At 43.0% G+C, this 27,098-nt stretch overlaps 23 non-coding genes and 6 pseudogenes across 23 annotated transcripts; all 29 read right to left on the minus strand.

The window, feature by feature from the left end:
• Positions 1–2,034: 2,034 nt before the first annotated feature.
• Positions 2,035–2,157, minus strand: LOC142512649 (5S ribosomal RNA; annotated as a pseudogene).
• Positions 2,158–2,839: 682 nt separating this feature from the next.
• On the minus strand, positions 2,840–2,958 carry LOC142517440 (5S ribosomal RNA). The gene has a single exon (XR_012813186.1). It is a non-coding gene; the product is annotated as a 5S ribosomal RNA (ribosomal RNA).
• Positions 2,959–3,645: 687 nt separating this feature from the next.
• LOC142507181 (5S ribosomal RNA) lies at positions 3,646–3,764 on the minus strand. Its single transcript, XR_012805443.1, has one exon. It is a non-coding gene; the product is annotated as a 5S ribosomal RNA (ribosomal RNA).
• A 684-nt stretch (positions 3,765–4,448) lies between these two features.
• LOC142509143 (5S ribosomal RNA) lies at positions 4,449–4,567 on the minus strand. Its single transcript, XR_012807330.1, has one exon. It is a non-coding gene; the product is annotated as a 5S ribosomal RNA (ribosomal RNA).
• A 681-nt stretch (positions 4,568–5,248) lies between these two features.
• Positions 5,249–5,367, minus strand: LOC142509500 (5S ribosomal RNA). Its single transcript, XR_012807671.1, has one exon. It is a non-coding gene; the product is annotated as a 5S ribosomal RNA (ribosomal RNA).
• A 686-nt stretch (positions 5,368–6,053) lies between these two features.
• Positions 6,054–6,172, minus strand: LOC142517132 (5S ribosomal RNA). Its single transcript, XR_012812891.1, has one exon. It is a non-coding gene; the product is annotated as a 5S ribosomal RNA (ribosomal RNA).
• A 1,049-nt stretch (positions 6,173–7,221) lies between these two features.
• Positions 7,222–7,340, minus strand: LOC142515531 (5S ribosomal RNA). Its single transcript, XR_012811373.1, has one exon. It is a non-coding gene; the product is annotated as a 5S ribosomal RNA (ribosomal RNA).
• Positions 7,341–8,023: 683 nt separating this feature from the next.
• On the minus strand, positions 8,024–8,141 carry LOC142512156 (5S ribosomal RNA; annotated as a pseudogene).
• Positions 8,142–8,824: 683 nt separating this feature from the next.
• On the minus strand, positions 8,825–8,943 carry LOC142507411 (5S ribosomal RNA). The gene has a single exon (XR_012805670.1). It is a non-coding gene; the product is annotated as a 5S ribosomal RNA (ribosomal RNA).
• Positions 8,944–10,315: 1,372 nt separating this feature from the next.
• On the minus strand, positions 10,316–10,434 carry LOC142509073 (5S ribosomal RNA). The gene has a single exon (XR_012807262.1). It is a non-coding gene; the product is annotated as a 5S ribosomal RNA (ribosomal RNA).
• Positions 10,435–11,116: 682 nt separating this feature from the next.
• On the minus strand, positions 11,117–11,235 carry LOC142516272 (5S ribosomal RNA). Its single transcript, XR_012812075.1, has one exon. It is a non-coding gene; the product is annotated as a 5S ribosomal RNA (ribosomal RNA).
• A 680-nt stretch (positions 11,236–11,915) lies between these two features.
• LOC142516571 (5S ribosomal RNA) lies at positions 11,916–12,034 on the minus strand. The gene has a single exon (XR_012812358.1). It is a non-coding gene; the product is annotated as a 5S ribosomal RNA (ribosomal RNA).
• Positions 12,035–12,715: 681 nt separating this feature from the next.
• LOC142506732 (5S ribosomal RNA) lies at positions 12,716–12,834 on the minus strand. Its single transcript, XR_012805014.1, has one exon. It is a non-coding gene; the product is annotated as a 5S ribosomal RNA (ribosomal RNA).
• Positions 12,835–13,520: 686 nt separating this feature from the next.
• On the minus strand, positions 13,521–13,639 carry LOC142514783 (5S ribosomal RNA). Its single transcript, XR_012810660.1, has one exon. It is a non-coding gene; the product is annotated as a 5S ribosomal RNA (ribosomal RNA).
• Positions 13,640–14,322: 683 nt separating this feature from the next.
• LOC142511627 (5S ribosomal RNA) lies at positions 14,323–14,446 on the minus strand (annotated as a pseudogene).
• Positions 14,447–15,825: 1,379 nt separating this feature from the next.
• Positions 15,826–15,944, minus strand: LOC142510768 (5S ribosomal RNA; annotated as a pseudogene).
• Positions 15,945–16,624: 680 nt separating this feature from the next.
• On the minus strand, positions 16,625–16,743 carry LOC142508581 (5S ribosomal RNA). The gene has a single exon (XR_012806788.1). It is a non-coding gene; the product is annotated as a 5S ribosomal RNA (ribosomal RNA).
• A 639-nt stretch (positions 16,744–17,382) lies between these two features.
• LOC142506294 (5S ribosomal RNA) lies at positions 17,383–17,501 on the minus strand. Its single transcript, XR_012804589.1, has one exon. It is a non-coding gene; the product is annotated as a 5S ribosomal RNA (ribosomal RNA).
• A 687-nt stretch (positions 17,502–18,188) lies between these two features.
• LOC142510763 (5S ribosomal RNA) lies at positions 18,189–18,308 on the minus strand (annotated as a pseudogene).
• A 678-nt stretch (positions 18,309–18,986) lies between these two features.
• Positions 18,987–19,105, minus strand: LOC142508257 (5S ribosomal RNA). Its single transcript, XR_012806479.1, has one exon. It is a non-coding gene; the product is annotated as a 5S ribosomal RNA (ribosomal RNA).
• A 687-nt stretch (positions 19,106–19,792) lies between these two features.
• Positions 19,793–19,911, minus strand: LOC142508503 (5S ribosomal RNA). The gene has a single exon (XR_012806713.1). It is a non-coding gene; the product is annotated as a 5S ribosomal RNA (ribosomal RNA).
• A 654-nt stretch (positions 19,912–20,565) lies between these two features.
• On the minus strand, positions 20,566–20,684 carry LOC142513105 (5S ribosomal RNA). Its single transcript, XR_012809068.1, has one exon. It is a non-coding gene; the product is annotated as a 5S ribosomal RNA (ribosomal RNA).
• Positions 20,685–21,371: 687 nt separating this feature from the next.
• Positions 21,372–21,490, minus strand: LOC142508470 (5S ribosomal RNA). The gene has a single exon (XR_012806681.1). It is a non-coding gene; the product is annotated as a 5S ribosomal RNA (ribosomal RNA).
• A 628-nt stretch (positions 21,491–22,118) lies between these two features.
• Positions 22,119–22,237, minus strand: LOC142510185 (5S ribosomal RNA). Its single transcript, XR_012808311.1, has one exon. It is a non-coding gene; the product is annotated as a 5S ribosomal RNA (ribosomal RNA).
• Positions 22,238–22,927: 690 nt separating this feature from the next.
• LOC142515481 (5S ribosomal RNA) lies at positions 22,928–23,046 on the minus strand. The gene has a single exon (XR_012811325.1). It is a non-coding gene; the product is annotated as a 5S ribosomal RNA (ribosomal RNA).
• A 689-nt stretch (positions 23,047–23,735) lies between these two features.
• On the minus strand, positions 23,736–23,854 carry LOC142506953 (5S ribosomal RNA). Its single transcript, XR_012805223.1, has one exon. It is a non-coding gene; the product is annotated as a 5S ribosomal RNA (ribosomal RNA).
• A 687-nt stretch (positions 23,855–24,541) lies between these two features.
• LOC142513903 (5S ribosomal RNA) lies at positions 24,542–24,660 on the minus strand. The gene has a single exon (XR_012809826.1). It is a non-coding gene; the product is annotated as a 5S ribosomal RNA (ribosomal RNA).
• A 682-nt stretch (positions 24,661–25,342) lies between these two features.
• On the minus strand, positions 25,343–25,459 carry LOC142510916 (5S ribosomal RNA; annotated as a pseudogene).
• Positions 25,460–26,304: 845 nt separating this feature from the next.
• On the minus strand, positions 26,305–26,423 carry LOC142513221 (5S ribosomal RNA). The gene has a single exon (XR_012809180.1). It is a non-coding gene; the product is annotated as a 5S ribosomal RNA (ribosomal RNA).
• Between the last annotated feature and the right edge of the window lie 675 nt (positions 26,424–27,098).

A 27,098-nucleotide genomic window follows, 5' to 3' on the forward strand; every position in this document is an offset into this window, starting at 1 on the left:
TTTTCATGCCCTTAAACATTTTGAACTTCCGTTGCGCATTTGAATACCTAAAACCGATCCTCTTTCAAGTGGTATCATGAGCTAAGGGTACTAGTTTGTGTAGCATATACATGATATTATATTGAGAACCCATTTCTAACCACATGAGATGATTTTTTGCAACAAAAATGAAGGCATATTTGGGCGTTTTTTGGGCTGCCTGAAACGGGCAGCAAGGGCAGCCCAAGGGGCTGCCCGAACAGCCCCATTGAAAAATTAAAAAAAAAAATTTTGGGTTGGCCGGAATCGGGCGACGGCGATGACGACTAGGGTTTTCAAAAGGTGTTTTGAAATATCAAAGTGTCATGGACCTTGAGTTGTTGGGCCATTGGATGGCTAACATATTTGTGAAATTTAAATGGGCCAAAATGTTTTTGGTGAAAAATGATTTTTTGGGCCCTTAAGTTTAAATTTACAAAATTTGCAAATATTTTCTCATGAAATAAATAATTGAAGTAGACTTTAATTATTTATAGTAAATGGTGATTTACAGAAATTCGTTATAAATAAATTACTTAGAAAGTAGACAAAGGAGTTTGTATACTTTGTTAATTTAGTTATAATCGTGGCGGTTAGTGATTGGATCAAGATATATATATTGGATCAATTAATTATTGTGATAATTAATTGATGGTGTATGATATGTGATAGTTATGCATGAAGGATGATCAAAAGCCCAAACCCAATTTCTAGGTGTATGCTAGGATATTTTGTGTTGAATGATTGTAATAATTATCAATTTATAAAGTGGGCTTGGTTATGGCCCGTTCCCACCCCCATGAGATGTATTCCCTATTTGCCATTAATATTTATTTGTAAATATTAGTATAGTGGATGATCAAGATTGGAAGCTGGTGGCCATGATGATTATGAAGATCGAAGACATGTAATATTGGAAGCTAATGTAATAGTTGCATTTGCATCCCATGCATTTCCCTAGGATTGGACCTAGGCCCGTGTTTAGCTCACACGGGCCATTAGTTTTGGGGCGATTGATCATCCTTGTTTTGTTACTGTTTATAATATATGCATCATGTGTTATAAATAATGAGTATAGCGTTATTATTATGATAATAACAAATAGTTGCATGAATCTGACAAACATACGATCAAACATGGCGAGCTTTTAAATAAAATTAATTATGAGACCTTTCAAAATTAAAAACCCTCATTTTTAATAAGATTCAAAATTAATATCAAGCCCAATAAGGGGAATTATAAATTTGTTTATAATTTCCATGTCTTCCATCGACAATGGGTGCATGATGAACGCTACCCGTGCTTGGGGCTCGGCTCATATTATTGGGGGGGCCCTGGGCGCCGGAAAGCTGTGACATCTATATCCCTCGAGTACGTGTGGAGCGGGCGGCGATAGACAACACGCGGCACTGCTCTCACCCAATCAAAACCATGAAGTTAAGCGTTCTGGCGCGATGACAGAGCTAGGATGGGTGACCTCCCTGGGAAGTCCTCGTGTCGCGACCGTTTACGTAAATTATGGATAAAACAGTCGAAATAATTGTTTTTAATGAGTTAACCGTCTCCGAAGTAATCTGCGTCATACTCTTCCGCGCAGAACCGGCTCACGACAACAAACATCGCTAAATGTTCCCAGAAAATAGAAAAAAAAAAAGAAGAAGAAAATCGCAAATGTAAAATAATTATTATGTCTGGGATACGATAAAATGGAACCGGAATCGAATTTCAAACTTCCTAAGCGGATTTCTCGAAGAAACAGAAGCTTAACAGACACGGAAAATCGAAAATTAGAGGGTCTTAGAGAAGGAATTCGGCTAAAATCTCGCCAGATCATTGCGGAGTAATGAGTCTCGTTCGTTTGCCCCTTTACAATCAAATTAGCCTACAATTTTGTCCAAATCCGGCAGTGCCCGAGCTACGTTGATTTCACATGTCTTATTTAGTCCCGATCTATATTCATATGATTTGAGCCAAAATCGTCTGTCAACAAGTAATCAAAAATAGAAAAACACAAAAAAGGTGCAAGAGGGACTACCCAGGGGTGACGTGTCACCCATCCTAGTACTGCTCTCGCCCAAGCACGCTTAACTTCGGAGTTCCGATGGGATCCGGTGCATTAGTGCTGGAATGATCGCACCCGACATTGAGTGAGATGTTTATTCTTATATCCCTCGAGTACGTGTGGAGCGGAAGGCGATGGACAACACGCGGCACTGCTCTCGCCCAATCAGAACCATGAAGTTAAGCGTTCTAGCGCGTGGCAGAGCTAGGATGGGTGACATCCCTGGGAAGTCCTCGTGTCGCGACCGTTTACGAAAATTATGGATAAAACAGTCGAAATAATTGTTTTTAATGAGTTAACCGTCTCCGGAGTAATCTGCGTCATACCCTTCCGCACAAAACCGGCTCACGACAACAAAAATCGCTAAATGTTCCCAGTAAATAGAAAAAAAATAAGAAGAACAAAATAGCGAATGTAAAGCTATTATTATTCCTGGGATACGATAAAATGGAACCGGAATCGAATTTCGAACTTCCTAAGTGGATTTCTCGAGGAAACGGAAGCTTAACAAAAGCGGAAAATCGCAAATTAGAGGGTCTTAGTGAAGGAATTCGGCTGAAATCTCGCCAGCTCTTTGCCGAGTAATGAGTCTCGTTTGTTTGCCCGTTTACAATAAAATTGGCCTACAATTATGTCCAAATCCGGCACTGCCCGAGCTACGTTGATTTCACATGTCTTATCTGGTCCGGATCGAGATTCTGATGATTTGAGCTGAAAATCGTCTGTCAACAAGTAATAAAAAATAGAAAAACACGAAAAGAGGTGCAACACAAGGACTTCCCAGGAAGTCACCCATCCTAGTACTGCTCTCGCCCAAGCACGCTTAACTTCGGAGGTTTGATGGGATCCGATGCATTAGTGCTGGTATGATCGCACCCAACATTGAGTGGGATGTTTACTCTTATATCCTTGGAGTACGTGTGGAGCGGGAGGCGATGTACAACACGCGGCACTGCTCTCGCCCAAAAATAACCATGAAGTTAAGCGTTCTGGCGCTATGGTAGAGCTAGGATGGGTGACCTCCCTGGGAAGTGCTCGTGTCGCGACCGTTTACGAAAATTATGGATAAAACAGTCGAAATAATTGTTTTTAATGAGTTAACCATCTCCGGAGTAATCTACGTCATTCCCTTCCGCACAGAACCGACTCACGACAACAAAAATCACTAAATGTTTCCAGAAAATAGAAAAAAAATAAGAAGAACAAAATAGCGAATGTAAAGCTATTATTATTCCTGGGATACGATAAAATGGAACCGGAATCGAATTTGGAACTTGCTAAGCGGATTTCTCGAGGAAACGGAAACTTAACAAAAGCGAAAAATCGCAAATTAGAGTGTCTTAGAGAAGGAATTCGGCTAAAATCTCGCCAGCTCTTTGCCGAGTAATGAGTCTCGTTAGTTTGCCCGTTTACAATCAAAGTGACCTACATTTATGTCCAAATCTGGCACTCCCCGAGCTACGTTGATTTCACATGTCTTATCTGGTACCGATCGAGATTCAAATGATTTGAGCCTAAAATCGTCAGTCAACAAGTAATCATTTAAAAATAGAAAAACACGAAAAGGGGTGCAACACGAGGACTTCCAAAGGGGTCACCCATCCGAGTACTGCTCTCGCCCAAGAACGCTCAACTTCGGAGTTCCGAAGGGATCCGGTGCATTAGTGCTGGTATGATCGCACCCGACATTGAGTGGGATGTTTATTCTTATATCCCTCGAGTACGTGTGGAGCGGGAGGCGATGGACAGCACGCGGCACTGCTCTCGCCCAATCAGAACCTTGAAGTTAAGCGTTCTGGCGCGATGGCAGAGCAAGGATGGGTGACCTCCCTAGGAAGCCCTCATGTCGCGACCTTTTACGAAAATTATGGATAAAACAGTCGAAATAATTGTTTTTAATGAGTTAACCGTCTCCGGAGTAATCTGCGTCATACCCTTCCGCACAAAACCGGCTCACGACAACAAAAATCGTTAATGTTCCCAGAAAATAGAAAAAAAATAAGAAGAAAAAATAGCGAAAGTAAAGCTATTATTATGCCTGAGATACGATAAAATGGAACCGGAATCGAATTTCGAACTTCATTAGCGGATTTCTCGAGGAAACGAAAGCTTAACAGAAGCGGGAAATCGCAAATTAGAGGGTCTTAGAGAAGGAATTCGGCTAAAATCTCGCCAGCTCATTGCCGAGTAATGAGTCTCGTTCGTTTGCCCGTTTACAATCAAATTAGCCTACAATTTGTCCAAATCCGACATTGTCCGAGCTACGTTGATTTCACATGTCTAATCTATTCCCGATCGAGATTCAGATGATTTGAGCCGAAAATCGTCTGTCAACATGTAATCAATCAAAAATTGAAAAACACGAAAAGGGGTGCAACATGAGGACTTTCCAGGGGGTCAACCATCCTAGTACTGCTCTCGCCCAAGCACGCGTAACTTCGGAGTTCTGATGCGACCCGGTGCATTAGTGCTGGTATGATCGCACCCAACATTGTGTGGGATGTTTATTCTTATATCCCTCGAGTACGTGTGAAGCGGACGACGATGGACAACACGCGGCACTGCTCTCACCCAATCAAAACCATGAAGTAAGCGTTCTGGCGCGATGACAGAGCTAGGATGGGTGACCTCCCTGGGAAGTTCTCGTGTCGCGACCGTTTACGTAAATTATGTATAAAACAGTCGAAATAATTGTTTTTAATGAGTTAACCGTCTCCGGAGTAATCTGCGTCATACTCTTCCGCACAGAACCGGCTCACGACAACAAAAATCGCTAAATGTTCCCAGAAAATAGAAAAAAAAATAAAAAGAAGAAAATAGCAAATGTAAAATAATTATTATGTCTGGGATACAATAAAATGGACCCGAAATCGAATTTTGAACTTCCAAAGTGGATTTCTCGAGGAAACAGAAGCTTAACAGAAGCGGAAAATTGCAAATTAGAGGGTCTTAGAGAAGGAATTTGGCTAAAATCTCGCCAGCTCATTGCCGAGTAATGAGTCTCGTTCGTTTGCCCGTGTACAATCAAATTAGCCTACAATTTTGTCTAAATTCGGCAGTGCCCGAGCTACGTTGATTTCACGTCTTATATGATCCCGATCGAGATTCAAATGATTTGAGCCGAAAATCGTCTATCAACAAGTAATCAAAAATAGAAAAACAAGAAAAGAGGTGCAACACGAGGACTACCCAGGGTGTCACCCATTCTAGTACTACTCTGGCCCAAGCACGCTTACCTTCGAAGTTCCGATGGGATCCGGTGCATTAGTGCTGGTATGATCGCACCTGACATTGAGTGGGATGTTTATTCTTATATCCCTCGAGTACGTGTAGAGCGGGAGGCGATGTACAACACGCGGCACTGCTCTCGCCCAATCAGAACCATGAAGTTAAGCGTTCTGGCGCGATGGTAGAGCTAGGATGGGTGACCTCCCTGGGAAGTCCTCGTGTCGCGACCGTTTACGAAAATTATGGATAAAACAGTCAAAATAATTGTTTTTAATGAGTTAACCGTCTCCGGATTAATCTGCGTCATACCCTTTCGTACAGAACCGGCTCACAACAACAAAAATCGCTAAATGTTCCCAGTAAATAGAAAAAAATAAGAAGAACAAAATAGCGAATGTAAAGCTATTATTATTCCTGGGATACGATAAAATAGAACCGGAATCGAATTTCGAACTTCCTAAGCGGATTTCTCGAGGAAACGAAAGCTTAACAGAAGCGGAAAATCGCAAATTAGAGGGTCTTAGAGAAGGAATTCGGCTAAAATCTCGCCAGCTCTTTGCCGAGTAATGAGTCTCGCTCGTTTTCCCGTTTACAATCAAATTGGCCTACAATTATGTCCAAATCCGGCACTGCCCGAGCTACGTTGATTTCACATGTCTTATCTGGTCCCGATCGAGATTCAGATGATTTGAGCCAAAAATCGTCAGTCAACAAGTAATCAATCAAAAATAGAAAAACACGAAAAGGGGTGCAACACGAGGACTTCTCTGGGTGTCACCCATCCTAGTACTGCCCTCGCCCAAGCACGCTTAACTTCGGAGTTCTGATGGAATCCGGTGCATTAGTGCTGGTATGATGGCACCCGACATTGAGTGGGATGTTTAATCTTTAATCCCTCTAGTACGTGTGGAGCGGACGGCAATGGACAACACGCGGCACTGCTCTCCCCCAATCAGAACCAAGAAGTTAAGCGTTCTGGCGCGATGGCAAAGCTAGGATGGGTGATCTCCCTGGTAAGTGCTTGTGTCACGATCGTTTACGTAAATTATGGATAAAACTGTCGAAATAATTGTTTTTAATGAGTTAACCGTCTCCGAAGTAATCTGCGTCATACCCCTCCGCACAGAACCGGCTCACGACAACAAAAATCGCTAAATGTTCTTAGAAAATAGAAAAAAAATAAGAAGAAGAAAATAGCGAATGTAAAGCTATTATTATGCCTGGGATACGATAAAATAAAACCGGAATCGAATTTCGAACTTCCTTAGCGGATTTCTCGAGGAAACAGAAATTTAACAGAAGAGGAAAATTGCAAATTAGAGGGTCTTAGAGAAGGAATTCGGCTAAAATCTCGCCAGCTCATTGCCGAGTAATGAGTCTCGTTCGTTTGCCCGTTTACAATCAAATTAGCCTACAATTTTGTCCAAATCCGACAGTGCCCGAGCTACGTTGATTTCACATGTCTAATCTGGTCCGATCGAGATTCTGATGATTTGAACCGAAAATCATCTGTCAACAAGTAATCAATCAAAAATTGAAAAACACGAAATGGGGTGCAACACGAGGACTTCCCAGGAGGTTACCCATCCTAGTAATACTCTCGCCCATTCACGCTTAACTTCGAAGTTCTGATGGGATCTGAGGAAACAAAAACTTAACAGAAAAGAAAAATCGCAAATTAGAGGGTCTTAGAGAAGGAATTCGTCTAAAATCTCGCCAGCTCTTTGCCGAGTAATGAGTCTCGTTCGTTTGCCCGTTTACAATCAAATTGACCTACATTTATGTCCAAATTTGGCACTCCCCGAGCTACGTTGATTTCACATGTCTTATCTGGTACCGATCGAGATTCAAATGATTTGAGCCTAAAATCGTCAGTCAACAAGTAATCATTTAAAAATAGAAAAACACGAAAAGGGGTGCAACACGAGGACTTCCCAAGGGGTCACCCATCCTAGTAGTGCCCTCGCCCAAGTACGCTTAACTTCGGAGTTCAGATGGGATCCGGTGCATTAGTGCTGGTATGATGGCACCCGACATTGAGTGGGATGTTTATTCTTATATCCCTCTAGTACGTGTGAAGCGGACGGCAATGGACAACACGCGGTACTGCTCTTCCCCAATCAGAACCATGAAGTTAACCGTTCTAGCGCGATGGCAAAGCTAGGATGGGTGACCTCTCTAGGAAGTCCTCGTGTCGCGAAGGTTTACGTAAATTATAGATAAAACAGTCGAAATAATTGTTTTTAATGAGTTAACCGTCTCCGGAGTAATCTGCGTCATACCCTTTCGCACAGAACCGGCTCACGACAACAAAAATCGCTAAATGTTCCCAGTAAATAGAAAAAAAATAAGAATAACAAAATAGCGAATGTAAAGATATTATTATGCCTGGGATACGATAAAATGGAACCGGAATCGAATTTCGAACTGCCTAAGTAGATTTCTCGAGGAAACGGAAGCTTAACAGAAGCGGTAAATCGCAAATTAGAGGTTCTTAGTGAGGAAATTCGGCTAAAATCTCGCCAGCTCATTGCGAAGCAATGAGTCTCATTCGTTTGCGCGTTTACCATCAAATTAGGTCACAATTTTGTCCAAATCCAGCCGTGCCCGAGCTACGTTCATTTCACATGTCTTATCTGGTCCCGATCGAGATTCAGATGATTTGAGCCGAAAATCGTCAGTCAACAAGTAATCAAAAATAGAAAAACACGAAAAGGGGAGCAACCATGGACTTCCCAGGGGGTCACCCATCCTAGTACTGCTCTCGCCCAAGCACGCCTAACTTTAAAGTTCTGATGTGAACCGGTGCATTAGTGCTGGTATGATCGCACCCGACATTAAGTGGGATGTTTATTCTTATATCCCTCGAGTACGTGCGGAGCGGGCGGCGATGGACAACACGCGGCACTGCTCTCGCCCAATCAGAACCATGAAGTTAAGTGTTCAGGCGCGATGGCAGAGCTAGGATGGGTGACCTCCCTGGGAAGTCCTCGTGTCGCGACCGTTTACGTAAATTAGGGATAAAACAATCGAAATAATTGTTTTTAATGAGTTAACCGTCTCCGGATTAATCTGCGTCATACCCTTCCGCACAGAACCGGCTCACGACAACAAAAATCGATAAATGTTCCACAAAAATAGTAAAAAAATAAGAAGAATAAAATAGCGAATGTAAAGCTATTATTATGCTTGGGATACGATAAAATGGAACTAGAATAGAATTTCAAACTTCCTAAGCGGATCTTTCGAGGAAACAAAACGTTAACAAGAACTGTAAATCGCAAATTAGAGGGTCTTAGAGAAGGAATTCGGCTAAAATCTCGCCAGCTCTTTGCGGAGCAATGAGTCTCGTTCGTTTGCCCATTTACAATCAAATTAGGCTACAATTTTGTCCAAACTCGGCAGTGCCCGAGCTACGTTGATTTCACATGTCTTATCTGGTCCCGATCGAGATTCAGATGATTTGAGCCGAAAATCGTCTGTCAACAAGTAATCAAAAATAGAAAAACACGAAAAGAGGAGCAACACGAGGACTTCCCAGGGGGTCACCCATCCTAGTACTGCTCTCGCCCAAGCACGCCCAACTTCGGAGTTCTGATGGGAACCGGTGCATTAGTGCTGGTATGATCGCACCCGACACTAAGTGGGATGTTTATTCTTATATCCCTCGAGTACATGCGGAGCGGGCGACGATGGACAACACGCGGCACTGCTCTCGCCCAATCAGAACCATGAAATTAAGCGTTCTGGCGCGATGGCAGAGCTAGGATGGGTGACCTCCCTGGGAAGTCCTCGTGTCGCGACCGTTTACGTAAATTAGGGATAAAACAGTCGAAATAATTGTTTTTAATGAGTTAACCGTCTCTGGATTAATCTGCGTCATACCCTTCCGCACAGAACCGGCTCACGACAACAAAAATCGATAAATGTTCCACAAAAATAATAAAAAAATAAGAAGAAGAAAATAGCGAATGTAAAGCTATTATTATGCCTGAGATACGATAAAATGGAACCGGAATCGAATTTCAAACTTCCTATGCAGATTTTTCGAGGAAACGGAAGCTTAACAGAAGCGGTAAATTGCAAATTACAGGGTCTAAGAGAAGGAATTCGGCCAAAATCTCGCCACCTCATTGCGCAGTAATGAGTCTCGTTTGTTTGCCCGTTTACAATCAAATTAGCCTACAATTTTGTCCAAATTCAGCAGTGCCCGAGCTACGTTGATTTCACATATCCTATCTGGTCCCGATCGATATTCAGATGATTTGAGCCGAAAATCGTCTGTCAACAAGCAATCAGTAAAAAATTAAAAAACACGACCTGACATTGAGTGGGATGTTTATTCTTATATCCCTTGAGTACGTGTGGAGCGGGCGACGATGGACAACACGCGGCACTGCTCTCGCCCAATCAGAACCATGAAGTTAAGCGTTCTGGCGCGATGGCAAAGCTAGGATGGGTGACTTCCATGGTAAGTCCTCGTTTCGCGACCGTTTACGTAAATTATGGATAAAACAGTCAAAATAATTGTTTTAATTGAGTTAACCGTCTCCGGAGTAATCTGCGTCATACCCTTCAGCACAGAACCGGCTCACGACAACAAAAATCGCTACATGTTCCCAGAAAATAGAAAAAAAAAATAAGAAGGAAAAAATAGCGAATATAAAGCTATTATTATGCCTGGGATACGATAAAATGGAACCGGAATCGAATTTCGAACTTCCTAAGCGGATTTTTTGAGGAATCGCAAGCTTAACAGTAGCGGAAAATCGCAAAGTTGAGGGATTTAGAGAAGGAATTCGGCTAAAATCTTTCCAGCTCATTGCGGAGTAATGAGTTTCGTTCGTTTGCCCGTTTACAATCAAATTAGCCTACAATTTTTTCCAAATCCGGCAGTGCCCGAGCAACGTTGATTTCACATGTCTTATCTGGTTCTGATCGAGATTCAAATGATTTAAGCCAAAAATCGTTTGTCAACAAGTAATCAAAAATAGAAAAACACGAAAAAGGATGCAACCCGAGGACTTCCCAGGGGGTCACCCACCCTGGTACTGCTCTCGTCCAAGCACACTTAACTTCGGAGTCCTGATGAGATCCGGTGCGTTAGTGCTGATATGATCGCACGCGACATTGAGTGGGATGTTTCTTTTTATATCCCTCGAGCACGTTTGGAGCGGGCGGCGATGGACAACACGCGGCACTGCTCTCGCCCAATCAAAACCATGAAGTTAAGCGTTCTGGCACGATGGCAGAGCTAGGATGGTGACCTCCCTGGGAAGTCCTCGTGTCGCGACTGTTTACGTAAATTATGGCTAAAACTGTCGAAATAATTGTTTTTAATGAGTTAACCCTCTCCGAAGTAATCTACGTCATACCCTTCCGCACAGAACCGGCTCACGACAACAACTATCACTAAATGTTCCCAAAAAATAGATAAAAAAAAGAAGGAAATAACGAATGTAAAGCTATTATTATGCCTGGGACACGATAAAATGTAACCGGAATCGAATTTCGAACTTCATAAGCGGATTTCTCGAGGAAACGGAAGCTTAAAAGAAGCGGTAAATCGCAAATTAGAGGGTCTTAGAGAAGAAATTTAGCTAAAATCTCGCCAACTCTTTGCGGAGTAATGAGTCTCGTCCGTTTGCCCATTTACAATAAAATTAGCCTACAATTTTGTCCAAATCCGGCAGTGCCCGAGCTACGTTGATTTCACATGTCTTATCTGGTCCCGATCGAGATTCAGATGATTTGAGCCGAAAATCGTCTGTCAACAAGCAATCAATAAAAAATTAAAAAACAAGAAAAGGGGTGCAACACGAGGACTTCCTAGGGGGTAAACCATCCTGGTACTGCTCTCGCCCAAACGCGCTTAACTTCGGAGTTCTGATGGGATCCGGTGCATTAGTGCTGGTATGATCGCACCCGACATTGAGTGGGATGTTTATTCTTATATCCCTTGAGTACGTGTGGAGCGGGCGACGATGGACAACACGCGGCACTGCTCTCACCCAATCAGAACCATGAAGTTAAGCGTTCTGGCGCGATGGCAGAGCTAGGATGGGTGACTTCCATGGTAAGTCCCCGTGTCGCGATCGTTTACGTAAATTATGGATAAAACAGTCGAAATAATTGTTTTTAATGAGTTAACCATCTCCGGAGTAATCTGCGTCATACCCTTCAGCATAGAACCAGCTCATGACAACAAAAATCGCTCAATGCTCCCAGAAAATAAAAAAAAAAAGATGAAAATAGCGAATGTAAAGCTATTATTATGCCTGTGATACGATAAAATGGAACCGGAATCGAATTTCGAATTTCCTAAGCGGATTTTTCGAGGAATCGCAAGCTTAACAGAAGCGGAAAATCGCTAATTTGAGGGTCTTAGAGAAGGAGTTTGGCTAAAATCTCGCCAGTTCATTGCGGAGTAATGAGTCTCGTCCGTTTTCCCCCGTTTACAATCAAATTATCCTACAATTTTGTCCGAATCCAGCTGTGCCCGAGCCACGTTGATTTCACATGTCTTATCTGGTCCCGATCGGGATTCAGATGATTTGAGCCGAAAATCGTCTGTCAACAAGTAATCAAAAATAGAAAAACAGGAAAAGGGGTGCAACACGAGGACTTCCCAAGGGGTCACCAATCCTAGTACTGCTCTCGCCCAAGCACGCTTAACTTCGGAGTTCTGATGGGAACCGGTGCATTAGTGCTGGTATGATCGCAGCCGACATTGAGTGGAATGTTTATTCTTATATCCCGCGGGTACGTGTGGAGCGGGCGACGATGGACAACACACGGCACTGCTCTCGCCCAATCAGAACAATGAAGTTAAGCGTTCTGGCGCGATGGCAGAGCTAGGAGGGGTGACATCCATGGGAAGTCCTCGTGTCGCGATCGTTTACGTAAATTATGGCTAAAACACTCGAAATAATTGTTTTTAATGAGTTAACCGTCTCCGGAGTAATCTACGTCATACCCTTCCGCACAGAAACGGCTCACGACAACAAAAATCGCTAAATGTTTTAAAAAAATAGATAAAAAAAGAAGAAGAAAATAACGAATGTAAAGCTATTATAATGCCTGGGATACGATAAAATGGAACCGGAATCAAATTTCGAACTTCCTAAGCGGATTTCTCGAGGAAACGGAAGCTTAACAGAAGCGGTAAATCGCAAATTAGAGGGTCTTAGAGATGGAATTCGTCTAAAATCTCGCCAGCTCATTGCGAAGTAATGAGTCTCGTTCGTTTGCCCGTTTACAATCAAATTAGGTCACAATTTTGTCCAAATCCAGCAGTGCACGAGCTACGTTGATTTCACATGTCTTATCTGGTCCCGATAGAGATTCAGATGATTTGAGCCGAAAATCGTCTGTCAACAAGTAATCAAAAAAAGAAAAACACAAAAAGGAGTACAACACGAGGACTTCCCAGGGGGTCACCCATCCTAGTACTTCTCTCGCCCAAGCACGCTTAACTTCGGAGTTTTGATGGGATCCAGTGCATTAGTGCTCGTATGATCGCACCTGACATTGAGTGGAATGTTTATTCTTATATCCCTCGAGTACGTGTGGAGCGGGCGGCGATGGACAACACGCGGCACTGCTTTTGCCCAATCAGAACCATGAAGTTAAGCATTCTGGCGTGATGGCAGAGCTATGATGGGTGACCTCCCTGAGAAGTCCTCGTGTCGCGACCGTTTACGTAAATTAGGGATAAAACAGTCGAAATAATTGTTTTTAATGAGTTAACCGTCTCTGGATTAATCTGCGTCATACCCTTCCGCACAGAACCAGCTCACGACAACAAAAATCGATAAATGTTCCACAAAAATAGAAAAAAATAAGAGGAAGAAAATAGCGAATGTAAAGCTATTATTATGCCTGAGATACGATAAAATGGAACCGGAATCGAATTTCAAACTTCCTATGCAGATTTTTCGAGGAAACGGAAGTTTAACAGAAGCGGTAAATCGCAAATTACAAGGACTTAGAGAAGGAATTCGGCTAAAATCTCGCCACCTCATTGCGTAGTTATGAGTCTCGTTCGTTTGCCCGTTTACAATCAAATTAGCCTACAATTTTGTCCAAATCCGGCAGTGCCCGAGCTACGTTGATTTCACATGTCTTATCTGGTACCGATCGAGATTCAGATGATTTGAGCCGAAAATCGTCTGTCAACAAGCAATCAATAAAAAATTAAAAAACACGAAAAGGGGTGCAACACGAGGACTTCCCAGGGGGTCACCCATCCTGGTACTGCACTCGCCCAAGCGCGCTTAACTTCGGAGTTCTGATGGGATCCGGTGCATTAGTGATGGTATGATCGCACCCGACATTGAGTGGGATGTTTATTCTTATATCCCTTGAGTACGTGTGGAGCGGGCGACGATGGACAACACGCGGCACTGCTTTCACCCAATCAGAACCATGAAGTTAAGCTTTCTGGCGCGATGGCAGAGCTATGATGGGTGACTTCCATGGTAAGTCCCCGTGTCGCGATCGTTTACGTAAATTATGGATAAAACAGTCGAAATAATTGTTTTTAATGAGTTAAACGTCTCCGGAGTAATCTGCGTCATACCCTTCAGCACAGAACCGGCTCATGACAACAAAAATCGCTCAATGCTCCCAGAAAATAGAATAAAAAATAAGTTGAAAATAGCGAATGTAAAGCTATTATTATGCCTGTGATACGGTAAAATGGAACCGGAATCGAATTTCGAACTTCCTAAGCAAATTTTTCGAGGAATCGCAAGCTTAACAGAAGCGGAAAATCGCTAATTTGAGGGTCTTAGAGAAGGAATTTGGCTAAAATCTCGCCAGTTCATTGCGGAGTAATGAGTTTCGTCTGTTTGCCCCCGTTTACCATCAAAATAGCCTACAATTTAGTCCAAATCCGGCAGTGCCCGAGTTACGTTGATTTCACTTGTCTTATCTGGTCCTGATCGAGATTCAGATGATTTGAGCCGAAAATCGTCTGTCAACAAGTAATCAAAAATAGAATAACACGAAAAGGGGTGAAACACCAGGACTTCCCAGGTGGTCGGGTCGCCCATCTTAGTACTGCTTTCGCCCAAGCACGCTTAACTTCGGAGTTCTGATGGGATCTGGTGCATTAGTGCTGGTATGATCGCTCCCGACATTGAGTGGGATGTTTATTCTTATATCCTTTGTGTACGTGTGGAGCGGACGGCGATGGACAACACGCGGCACTGCTCTCGCTCAATCAGAACCATGAATTTAATCGTTCTGGCGCGATGACAGAGCTAGGATGAATGACCTCCCTGGGAAGTACTCGTGTCGCGATCGTTTACGTAAATTATGCCTAAAACAGTCGAAATAATTGTTTTTAATGAGTTAACAGTCTCCGGAGTAATATGCGTCATACCCTTCCGCACAGAGCTTGCTCACGACAACAAAAATCGATAAATGTTCCCAAAAAATAGATAAAAAAAAGATGGAAATAACGAATGTAAAGCTATTATTATGCCAGGGATACGATAAAATGGAACCGGAATCGAATTTCGAACTGCCTAAGCGGATTTTTCGAGGAAATGAAAGCTTAACATAAGCGGTAAATCGCAAATTAGAGGGTCTTAGAGAAGGAATTCGGCTAAAATCTCGCCAGCTAATTGCGAAGTAATGAGTCTCGTTCGTTTGCCCGTTTACAATCAAATTAGGTCACAATTTTGTCCAAATCCAGCAGTGCCTGAGCTACGTTGATTTCACATGTCTTATCTGGTCCCGATCGAGATTCAGATGATTTGAGCCGAAAATCGTCTGTCAACAAGTAATCAAAAATAGAAAAACACGAAAAGGTGTACAACACGAGGACTTCCTCTCGCCCAAGAACGATTAATTTCGGAGTTCTGATGGGATCCGGTGCATTAATGCTCGTGTGATTGCATCCGACATTGAGTGGGATGTTTATTCTTATATTCCTCGAGTACGTGTGTAGCGGGCGGCGATGGACAATACGCGGCACTACTTTCACCCAATCAGAACCATGAAGTTAACTGTTCTGGCGCGATAGCAGAGCGAGGATGGGTGACCTCGATGGAAAAACCTCGTGTCGCGACCGTTTACGTAAATTATGGATAAAACAGTCGAAATAATTGTTTTTAATGAGTTAACCGTCTCCGGAGTAATCTGCGTCATACTATTCCGCACAGAACCGGCTCATGACAACAAAAATCGCTAATTGGAACCGGAATCAAATTTCAAACTTCCTAAGCAGATTTTTCGAGGAAACAGAAGCTTAACAAAAGCGGTAAATCGCAAATTACAGGGTCTGACAGAAGGAATTCGGCTAAAATCTCGCCACCTCATTTCGCAGTAATGAGTCTCGTTCGTTTTCCCGTTTACAATCAAATTAGCCTACAATTTTGTCCAAATCCGGCAGTGCCCGAGCTACGTTGATTTCACATGTCTTATCTGGTCCCGATCGAGATTCTGATGATTTGAGCCGAAAATCGTCTGTCAACAAGCAATCGATCAAAAATTTAAGAACACGAAAAGGGGTGCAACACGAGGACTTCCCAGGGGGTCACGCATCCTAGTACTGCTCTCGCCATGGCGCGCTTAACTTCGGAGTTATGATGGGATCCGGTGCATAAGTGCTGGTAAGATCGCACCCAACATTGAGTGGGATGTTTATTCTTATTCAGTACGTGTGGAGCGGTCGGCGATGGACAACACGCGGCACTGCTCTCGCCCAATATGAACCATGAAGTTAAGCGTTCTAGCGCGATGGCAGTGCTAGGATGGGTGACCTCCATGGGAAGTCCTCGTGTCGCGATCGTTTATGTAAATTATGGATAAAACAGTCGAAATAATTTTTTTTAATGAGTTAACCATCTCCGGATTATTCTTCGTCATACCCTTCCGCACAGAACCGGCTCACGACAACAAAAATCGTTAAATGTTCCAAAGAAATAGAAAAAAATAAGAAGAAGAAAATAGCGAATGTAAAGCTATTATTATGCCTGGGATACGAAAAAATTGAACCGGAATCGAATTTCGAACTTCCTAAGCGGATTTCTCGAAGAAACGAAAACTTAACAGAAGCGAAAAATCGAAAATTAGAGGGTTTTAGAGAAGGAATTCGACTAAAATCTCGCCAGCTCATTGCGGAGTAATGAGTCTCGTTCGTTTGCCCGTTTACAATTAAAGTAGCCTTCAATTTTGTCCAAATCCGGCAGTGCCCAAGCTATGTTGATTTCACATGTCTTATCTGGTCTCAATCGAGATTCAGATGATTTGAGCCAAAAATCGTCTGTCAACAAGTAATCAATCAAAAATAGAAAAACACGAAAAGGGGTGAAACACGAGGACTTCCCAGAGGGTCACCAATCCTAGTACTGCTCTCGCCCAAGCACGCTTAACTTCGGAGTTCTGATGGGATCCGATGCATTAGTGCTGGTATGATAGCACCTGACATTGAGTGGGATGTTTATTCTTATATCCCTCGAGTACATGTAGAGCGGGTGGCGATGGACAACACGCGGCATGCTCTCGCCCATTAGGAACCATGAAGTTAAGGATTCTGGCGCGATGGCCGAGCTAGGATGAGAGACCTTCCTGAGAAGTCCTCGTGTCGTGACCGTTTACGTAAATTATGGCTAAAACAGACGAAATAATTGTTTTTAATGAGTTCACCATCTCCAGAGTAATCTGCGTCATACCCTTTCCGCACAGAACCGGCTCACGACAACAAAAATCGCTAAATGTTCCCAGAAAATAGAAAAAAATAAGAAGAAAAAAATAGCGAAGGAATCGAATTTCGAACTTCCTAAGCATATTTCTCGAGGAAACAGAAGCTTAACAAAAGCGGAAAATCGCAAATTATAGGGTCTTAGAGAAGGAATTCGGCTAAAATCTTGCCAGCTCATTGCGGAGTAACCCGTTCGTTTGCCCGTTTACAATCAAATTAGCCTAATATTTTGTTCAAATCTGGCAGTGCCCGAGCTACAATGATTTCACATGTCTTATCTGGTCAGGATCGAGATTCAGATGATTTGAGCCGAAAATCGTCTGTCAACAAGTAATTAATCAAAAATAGAAAAACACGAAAAGGAGTGCAACAAGAGGACTTCCCAAGGGGTCACCCATCCTAGTACTGCTCTCGCCCAAGCACGCTTGACTTCGGAGTTCTGATTGGATCCGGTGTATTAGTGCTAGTATGATCGCACCCGACATTGAGTGGGATGTTTATTCTTATATCCCTCGAGTACGTGTGGAGCGGGCGACGATGGACAACACGCGGCACTTCTCTCATCCAATAAGAACCATGAAGTTAAGCGTTCTGGCGCGATGGCAGAGCTAGGATGGGTGACCTCCCTGGAAAGTCCTCGTGTCGTGACCGTTTACGGAAATTATGGATAAAATAGTCGAAATAATTGTTTTTAATGAGTTAACCGTCTCCGGAGTAATATGCGTCATACCCTTCCGCACAGAACCGGCTCACGACAACAAAAATCGCTAAATGTTCCAAAGAAATAGAAAAAAAATAAGAAGAAGAAAATAGCAAATGTATAGCTATTATTATGCCTGGGATACGAAAAAATAGAACCGGAATCGAATTTCGAACTTCCTAAGCGGATTTCTCGAGGAAACGGAAGCTTAATAGAAGCGGAAAATCGTAAATTAGAGGGTCTTAGAGAAGAAATTCGGCTAAAATCTCGCCAGCACTTTGCGTATTAATGAGTCTCGTCCGTTTGCCCGTATACAATAAAATTAGCCTACAATTTTGTCCAAATCCGGCAGTGCCCGAGCTACGTTGATTTCACATGTCTAATCTGGTCCCGATCGAGATTCAGATGATTTGAGCCGAAAATCGTCTGTCAACAAATAATCAATCAAAAATTAAAAAACACGAAAAGAGGTGCAACACGAGGACTTCCCAGGGGGTCACCCATCTTAGTACTGCTCTCGCCCAAGCACGCTTAACTTCGGAGTTCTGATGTGATCCGTTGCATTAGTGCCGGTATGACTCGCCGGACATTGAGTGGGATGTTTATTCTTATATTCCTCGAGTACATAAGGAGCGGGTGGCGATGGACAACACGCGGCACTGCTCTCTCCCAATAAGAACCATGAAGTTAAGCGTTCTGGCGCGATGGCTGAGCTAGGATGGGTGACCTTCTTGAGAAGTCCTCGTGTCGTGATCGTTTACGTAAATTATGACTAAAACAGTCGAAATAATTGTTTTTAATGAGTTAACCGTCTCTGGAGTAATCTGCGTCATACCCTTTCGCAAAGAACCGACTCACGACAACAAAAATCGCTAAATGTTCCCAGAAAATTGAAAAAAAATAAGAAGAAGAAATAGCGAATGTAAAGCTATTATTATGCTTAGATACGATAAAATGGAACCGGAATCGAATTTTAAACTTCCTAAGCGGATTTCTCGAGGAAACGGAAGCTTAACAGAAGCGGAAAATCGCAAATTAGAGGGTCTTAGAGAAGGAATTCGGCTAAAATCTAGCCCGCTCATTGCGGAGTAACCCGTTCGTTTGCCCGTTTACAATCAAATTAGCCTAATATTTTGTCCAAATCTGGCAATGCCCGAGCTACATTGATTTCACATGTCTTATCTAGTCCCGATCGAGATTCTGATGATTTGAGGCAAAAATCGTCTGTCAACAAGTAATCAATCAAAAATAAAAAAATAGGAAAAGGAGTGCAACAAGAGAACTTCCCAAGGGGTCACCCATGCTAGTACTGCTGTTGCCCAAGCACGCTTAACTTCGGAGTTCTGATGGGATCCGGTGTATTAGTACTGGTATGATCGCACCCTACATTGAGTGGGATGTTTTTTCTTATATCCCTCGAGTACATGTGGAGCGGGCGGCGACGGACAACACGCGTCACTACTCTCGCCCAATCAGAACAATGAAGTTAAGGTTCTGGCGCGATGGCAGAGCTATGATGGGTGACCTCCTTGGGAAGTCCTCGTGTCGCGACCGTTTATTTAAATTATGGATAAAACTGTCGAAATAATTGTTTTTAATGAGTTAACCGTCTCCGGAGTAATCTGTGTCATACCCTTTCGCACAGAACCGGCTCACGACAACAAAAATCGCTAAATGTTACCAGAAAATAGAAAAAAAAATAAGAAAAGGAAAATAGCGAATGTAAAGCTATAATTATGCCTGGGATACGACTAAATGTAACCGGAATCGAATTTCGAACTTCCTAAGCGGATTTCTCGAGGAAATAGAAGCTTAACAGAAGCGGAAAATTGCAAATTAGAGGGTCTTAGAGAAAGAATTCGGATAAAATCTCGCCAGCTCATTGTGGAATAATGAGTCTCGTCCGTTTGCCCGTTTACAATAAAATTAGCCTACAATTTTGTCCAAATCCGGCAGTGCCTGAGCTACGTTTATTTCACATGTCTTATCTGGTCCCGATCGAGATTCAGATTATTTGAGCCGAAAATCGTCAGTTAACAAGTAATCAATCAAAAATAGAAAAACACGAAAAGGGGTGCAACGCGAGGACTTCCCAAGGGGTCACCCATCCTAGTACTGCTCTCGCCCAAGCACGCTTAACTTCGGAGTTCTGATGGGATCCGGTGTATTAGTGCTGGTATGATCGCACCCGACATTGAGTGAAATGTTTATTCTTATATCCCTCGAGTACGTGAGGAGCGGGCGGCGATGGACAATACGCGGCACTACTCTCGCCCAATCAGAGCCATGAAATTAAGCGTTCTGACGCGATGGCAGTGCTAGGATAGGTGACCTCCTTAAGAAGTCATCGTGTCGCGACCGTTTACGTAAATTATGGATAAAAAAGTCGAAATAATTGTTTTTAACGAGTTAGCCGTCTCCGGAGTAATCTGCGTTATACCCTTCCGCACAGAACCGGCTCACGACAACAAAAATTGCTAAATGTTCCCATAAAATAGAAAAAAATAAGTAGAAAAAAATTGGGAATGTAAAGCTATTATTATGCCTCGGATACGATAAAATGGAACCGGAATCGAATTTCAAACTTCCTAAGCGGATTTCTCGAGGAAACAGCAACTTAACAGAAGCGAATTCGGCTAAAATCTCGCCAGCTCATTGCGGAGTAATGAGTCTCGTTCGTTTGCCCGTTTACAATCAAATTAGCCTACAATTTTGTCCAAATCTGTCAGTCTCCGAGCTACATTGATTTCACATGTCTTATCTTGTCCCGATCGAGATTCAGATGATTAGAGCCGAAAATCGTCTGTCAGCAATTAATCAATCAAAAATAGAAAAACACGAAAAGGGGTGCAACACGTGGACTTCCGAGGGGGTCACCCATCCTAGTACTGCTCTCGCCCAAGCACGCTTAACTTCGAAGTTCTGATGGGATCCGGTGCATTAGTGCTGGTATGATCGCACCCGACATTGAGTGGGATGTTTATTCTTATATTCCTCGAGTACGTGCCGAGCGGGCGGCGATGGACAACACGCGGAACTGCTCTCGCCCAATCAGAACCATGAAGTTAAGCGTTCTGGCGCGATGGCAGAGCTAGGATGAGTGACCTCCCTGGGAAGTCCTCGTGTCGCGACCGTTTACGTAAATTATGGATAAAACAGTCGAAATAATTGTTTTTAATGAGTTAACCGTCTCCGGAGTAATCTGTGTCATACCCTTCCGAACAGAACCGTCTCACGACAACAATAATCGCTAAATGTTCCCAGAAAATAGAAAAAAAATAAGAAGAAGAAAATAGCGAATGTAAAGCTATAATTATGCCTGGGATACGAATAAATGTAACCGGAATCGAATTTCGAACTTCCTAAGCGGATTTCTCGAGGAAACGGAAGCTTAACATAAGCGAAAAATCGCAAATTAGAGGGTCTTAGAGAAGGAATTCGGCTAAAATCTCGCCAGCTCATTGCGTTGTAATGAGTCTCGTTCGTTTGCCCGTTTACAATAAAATTAGCCTACAATTTTGTCCAAATCCGGCAGTGCCCGAGCTACGTTGATTTCACATGTCTTATCTTGTCCCGATCGAGATTCAGATGATTTGAGCCGAAAATCGTCTGTCAACAAATAATCAATCAAAAATTTAAAAACACGAAAAGGGGTGCAACCCGAGGACTTTTTGGGGGGTCACCCATCCTTGTACTGCTCTCGCCCAAGCACGCTTAACTTCGGAGTTCTGATGGGCTCCGGTGCATTAGTGCCGGTATGATCGCACCAGACATTGAGTGGGATGTTTATTCTTATATTCCTCGAGTACATAAGGAGCGGGTGGCGATGGACAACACGCGGCACTGCTCTCGCCCAATAAGAACCATGAAGTTAAGCGTTCTGGCGCGATGGCAGAGCTAGGATGGGTGATCTTCCTGAGAAGTCCTCGTGTCGTGATCGTTTACGTAAATTATGGCTAAAACAGTCGAAATAATAGTTTTTAATGAGTTAACAATCTACGGAGTAATATGCGTCATACCCTTCCGCAAAGAACCGGCTCACGACAACAAAATTGAAAGCTATTATTATGCTCGAGATATGATAAAATGGAACCGGAATCGAATTTCGAACTTCCTAAGCGGATTTCTCGAGGAAACGATAGCTTAACAGAAGCTGAAAATTGCAAATTAAAGGGTCTTAGAGAAGGAATTCGGCTAAAATCTCGCCAGCTCATTACGGAGTAACCCGTTCGTTTGCCCGTTTACAATCAAATTAGCCCAATATTTTATCCAAATCTGGCAATGCCCAAGCAACGTTGATTTCACATGTCTTATCTGATCACGATCGAGATTCAGACGATTTGAGGCGAAAATCGTTTGTCAACAAATAATCAATCAAAAATAGAAAAACACGAAAAGGGGTGCAACATGAGGACTTCCCAGGGGGTCACTCATCCTAGTGCTGCTCTCGCCCAAGCACGCTTAACATCGGAGTTCGGATGGGATCCAGTGCATTAGTGCTGGTATAATCCCACCCGACATTGAGTGGGATGCTTATTCTTATATCCCTCGAATACGTGTGGAGCGGGCGGCGATGGACAACACGCGGCACTGCTCTTGCCCAATCAGAACCATGAAGTTAAGCGTTCTGGCGCGATGGCAGAGCTAGGATGAGTGACCTCCCTGGGAAGTGCTTATGTCGCGACCGTTTACGTAAATTATGGATAAAACTGTCGAAATAAATGTTTTTAATGAGTTAACCGTCTCCGGAGTAATCTGCGTCATACGCTTCCACACAGAACCGGCTCACGACAACAAAAATCCCTAAATATTCCCAGAAAATAGAAAAAAAATAAGTAGAAGAAAATAGCGAATGTAAAGCTATTATTATGCCTCGGATACGATAAAATGAAACCGGAATCGAATTTCGAACTTCCTAAGCGGATTTCTCGGGGAAATGGAAGCTTAACAAAAGCGGAAAATCGCAAATTAGAGGGTCGTCTTAGAGAGGGAATTCGGCTGAAATCTCGCCAGCTCATTGCGGAGTAATGAGTCTCGTTCGTTTGCCCGTTTACAATCAAATTAGCCTAAAATTTTGTCCAAATCTGTCAGTCCTCGAGCTACGTTGATTTCACATGTCTTATCTTGTCCCGATCGAGATTCAGATGATTTGAGCCGAAAATCGTCTGTCAGCAATTAATCAATCAAAAATAGAAAAACACGAAAAGGGGTGCAACACGAGGACTTCCGAGGGGGTCACCCATCCTAGTACTGCTCTCGCCCAAGCACGCTTAACTTCGAAGTTCTTATGGGATCCGGTGCATTAGGGCTGGTATGATCGCACCCGACATTGAGTAGGATGTTTATTCTTATATTCCTCGAGTACGTGTGGAGCGGGCGGCGATGGACAACACGCGGCACTACTCTCGCCTGATCAGAACCATGCAGTTAAGCGTTATGGCGCGATGGCAGAGCTAGGATGAGTGACCTCCCTGGGAAGTTCTCGTGTCGCGACTGTTTACGTAAATTATGGATAAAACAGTCGAAATATTTTTTTTAATGAGTTAACCGTCTCCGGAGTAATCTGTGTCATACCCTTCCGTACAGAACCGGCTCACGACAAACAAAAATCGTTAAATGTTCCCAGAGAATAGAAAAAAAAAATAAGAAGAAGAAAATAGCGAATGTAAAGCTATTATTATGCCTGAGATACGATAAAATGGAAGCGGAATCGAATTTCGAACTTCTTAAGCGGATTTCTCGAGGAAACGGAAGCTTAACAGAAGCGGAAAATCGCAAATTAGAGGGTCTTAGAGAAGGAATTCGGCTAAAATCTCGCTAGCTCATTGCGGAGTAATGAGTCTCGTTCGTTTGCCAGTTTACATTCAAATTAGTCTACAATTTTGTCCAAATCTGGCAGTGCCCGAGCTACGTTGATTTCACATGTCTTATCTGATCCCGATCGAGATTCAGATGATTTGTGCCGAAAATCGTCTGTCAACAAGTAATCAATCAAAAATCGAAAAACACGAAAATGGGTGCAACACGAGGACTTTCTAGGGGGTCACCCATCCTAGTACTACTCTCGCCTAAGCACTCTTAACTTCGGAGTTCTGATGGGATCCGGTGCATTAGTTATGGTATGATCGCACCCGACATTGAGTGGGATGTTTATTCTTATATCCCTCGAGTACGTGTGGAGCGGACGGCGATGGACAACACGCGGCATTGCTCTCGCCCAATCAGAACCATGAAGTTAAGTGTTCTGGCGCGATGGCAGAGCTAGGATGGGTGACCTCCCAGGGAAGTCCTCGTGTCGCTACCGTTTATGTAAATTAAGGATAAACCAGTCGAAATAATTATTTTTAATGAGTTAACAATCTCCGGAGTAATGTGCGTCATACCCTTCCGCACAGAACCGGCTCACGACAACAAAAATCGCTAAATGTTCCCAGAAACCTAGAAAAAAAATAAGAAGAAGAAAATAGCGAATGTAAAGCTATTAATATGCCTGGGATACGATAAAATTGAACCGGAATCGAATTTCAAACATCCTAAGCGGATTTCTCGAGGAAAAAGAAGCTTAACAGAAGCGGAAAATCGCAAATTAAAGGGTTTTAGTGAAGGAATTCGACTGAAATCTTGCAATCTCATTGCGGAGTTATTAGTCTCGTTCGTTTGCCCGTTTACAATCAAATTAGCCTACAATTTTGTCCAAATCTGGCAGTGCCCGAGCTACGTTGATTTCACATGTCTTATCTGATCCGATCGAGATTCACATGATTTGAGCCGAAAATCGTCTGTCAAAAAGTAATCAATCAAAAATAGAAAAACACGAAAAGGGGTGCAACACGACGACTTCCCTGGGGGTCTCCCATCCTAGTACTGCTCTCGCCCAAGCACGCTTAACTTCGGAGTTCTGATGGGATCCGGTGCAATAGTGCTGGTATGATCGCACCCGACATTTAGTGGGATGTTTATTCTTATATCCCTCGAGTACGTGTGGAGCAGGCGGCGATGGATAACACGGGGCACTGCTCTCGTCCAATCACAACCACGAAGTTAAGCGTTCTGACGCGATGGCAGAGCTAGGATGGGTGACCTCCCTGGAAATTCCTCGTGTCCGGACTAATTACGTAAATTATGGAAAAAAATATTCGAAATAATTGTTCTTAATGAGTTAACCGTCTCCGAAGTAATCTGGGTTATATCCTTCCGCACAGATCCGGCTCATGACAAAAAAAATCGCTAAATGTTCGCAGAAAATAGAAAAAAAATAAGAAGAATAAAATAGCGAATGTAAAGCTATTATTATGCCTGGATACGTTAAAATGGAACCGGATCGAATTTCGAACTTCCTAAGCGGATTTCTCGAGGAAACGGAAGCTTAACAGAAGCGGAAAATCGCAAATTAGAGGGTTTTAGAGAAGGAATTGGACTGAAATCTTGCCATCTCGTTGCTGAGTAATGAGTCTCGTTCATTTGCTCGTTTACAATCAAATTAGCCTACAATTTTGTCCAAATCTGGCAGTGCACGAGCTACATTGATTTCACATGTCTTATCTGGTCCCGATCGAGATTCAGATGATTTGAGCCGAATATCGTCTGTCAACAAGTAATCAAAATTAGAAAAACCCGAAAAGGGGTGCAACACGAGGACTTCCCAGGGTGTTACCATCCTATTACTGCTCTCGCCCAAGCACGCTTAACTTCGGAGTTCTGATGGGATCCGGTGCATTAGTGTTGTATGATCGCACCCGACATTGAGTGGGATGTTTATTCTTATATCCCTCGAGTACGTGTGGAGTGGGCGGCGATGGACAATACGCGCCACTGCTCTCGCCCAATCAGAACTATGAAGTTAAGCGTTCTGGCGCGATGGCAGAGCTAGGATGGGTGACCTCCCTGGGAAGTCCTCGTGTCGCGACCGTTTACGTAAATTATGGATAAAACAGTCGAAATAATTGTTTTTAATGAGTTAACCGTCTCCGGAGTAATCTGCGTCATACTCTTCCGCACAGAATCGGCTCATGACAACAAAAATCGCTAAATAATCGCAGAAAATAGAAAAAAAAATAAGAAGAAGAAAATAGCGAATGTAAAGCTATTATTATGCCTGTGATACGATAAAATGGAACCAGAATAGAATTTCGAACTTCCCAAGCGGATTTCTCGAGGAAACGGAAACTTAACAGAAGTAGAAAATTGCAAATTAGAGGTCTTAGAGAAGTAATTCGGCTAAAATCTCGCCAGCTCATTGCGGAGTAATGAGTCTCGTTCGTTTGCTCTGTTACAATAATATTTACCTACAATTTTGTCCAAATCCGGCAGTGCCTGAGCTACGTCGATTTCACATGTCTTATCTGGTCCCGATCGAGATTCAGATGATTTGAGCCGAAAATCGTCTTTCAACAAGTAATCAAAATTAGAAAAACACGAAAAGGGGTGTAACACGAGTACTTCCTAGGGGGTCACCCATCCTAGTACTGCTCTTGCCCGAGCTACTTTCATTTCACATGTCTTATCTGGTCCCGATCGAGATTCAGATGATTTGAGCCGAAAATCGTCTGTCAACAAGTAATCAAAAATAGAAAAACACGAAAAGAGGTGCAACACGAGGACTTCCCAGGGGGTCACCCACCCTAGTACTGCTCTCGCCCAAGCACGCTTTACTTCGGAGTTCTGATGGGATCCGGTGCATTAGTGCTGGTATGATCGCACCGGACATTGAGTGGGATGTTTATTCTTATATCCCTCGAGTACGTATGGAGCGGGCGGCGATGGACAACACGCGGCACTGTTCTCTCCTAAACAGAACCATGAAGTTAAGCGTTCTGGCGCGATGGCAGAGCTAGGATGGGTGACCTCCCTGAGAAGTCCTCGTGTCGTGACCATTTACGTAAATTATGGCTAAAACAGTCGAAATAATTGTTTTTAATGAGTAACTGTTTCCGGAGTAATCTGCGTCATACCCTTCCGCACAAAACCGGCTCACGACAACAAAAATCGCTAAATGTTCCCAGAAAATAGAAAAAAAATAAGAATAAGAAAATAGCGAATGTCAAGCTATTATTATGCTTGGGATACAATAAAATGGAATCGTAATCGAATTTCGAACTTCCTAAGCGGATTTCTCGAGGAAACGGAAGCTCAACAGAAGCGGAAAATCGCAAATTAAAGGGTCTTAGAGAAGGAATTCAGCTAAAATCTCGTCAGCTCATTGAGTAGTAATGAGTCTCGTTCATTTGCCCGTTTACAATCAAATTAGCCTACAGTTTTGTCCAAATCCGGCAGTGCCCGAGCTACGTTGATTTCACATGTCTTATATGGTCCCGATCGAGATTCAGATGATTTGAGCGAAAATCGTCTGTCAACAAGTAATCAAAAATAGAAAAACA

This window comes from Primulina tabacum, chromosome 10, assembly GCF_025594145.1.
Source record: "Primulina tabacum isolate GXHZ01 chromosome 10, ASM2559414v2, whole genome shotgun sequence".
Classification (NCBI taxonomy): Eukaryota; Viridiplantae; Streptophyta; class Magnoliopsida; order Lamiales; family Gesneriaceae; genus Primulina; species Primulina tabacum.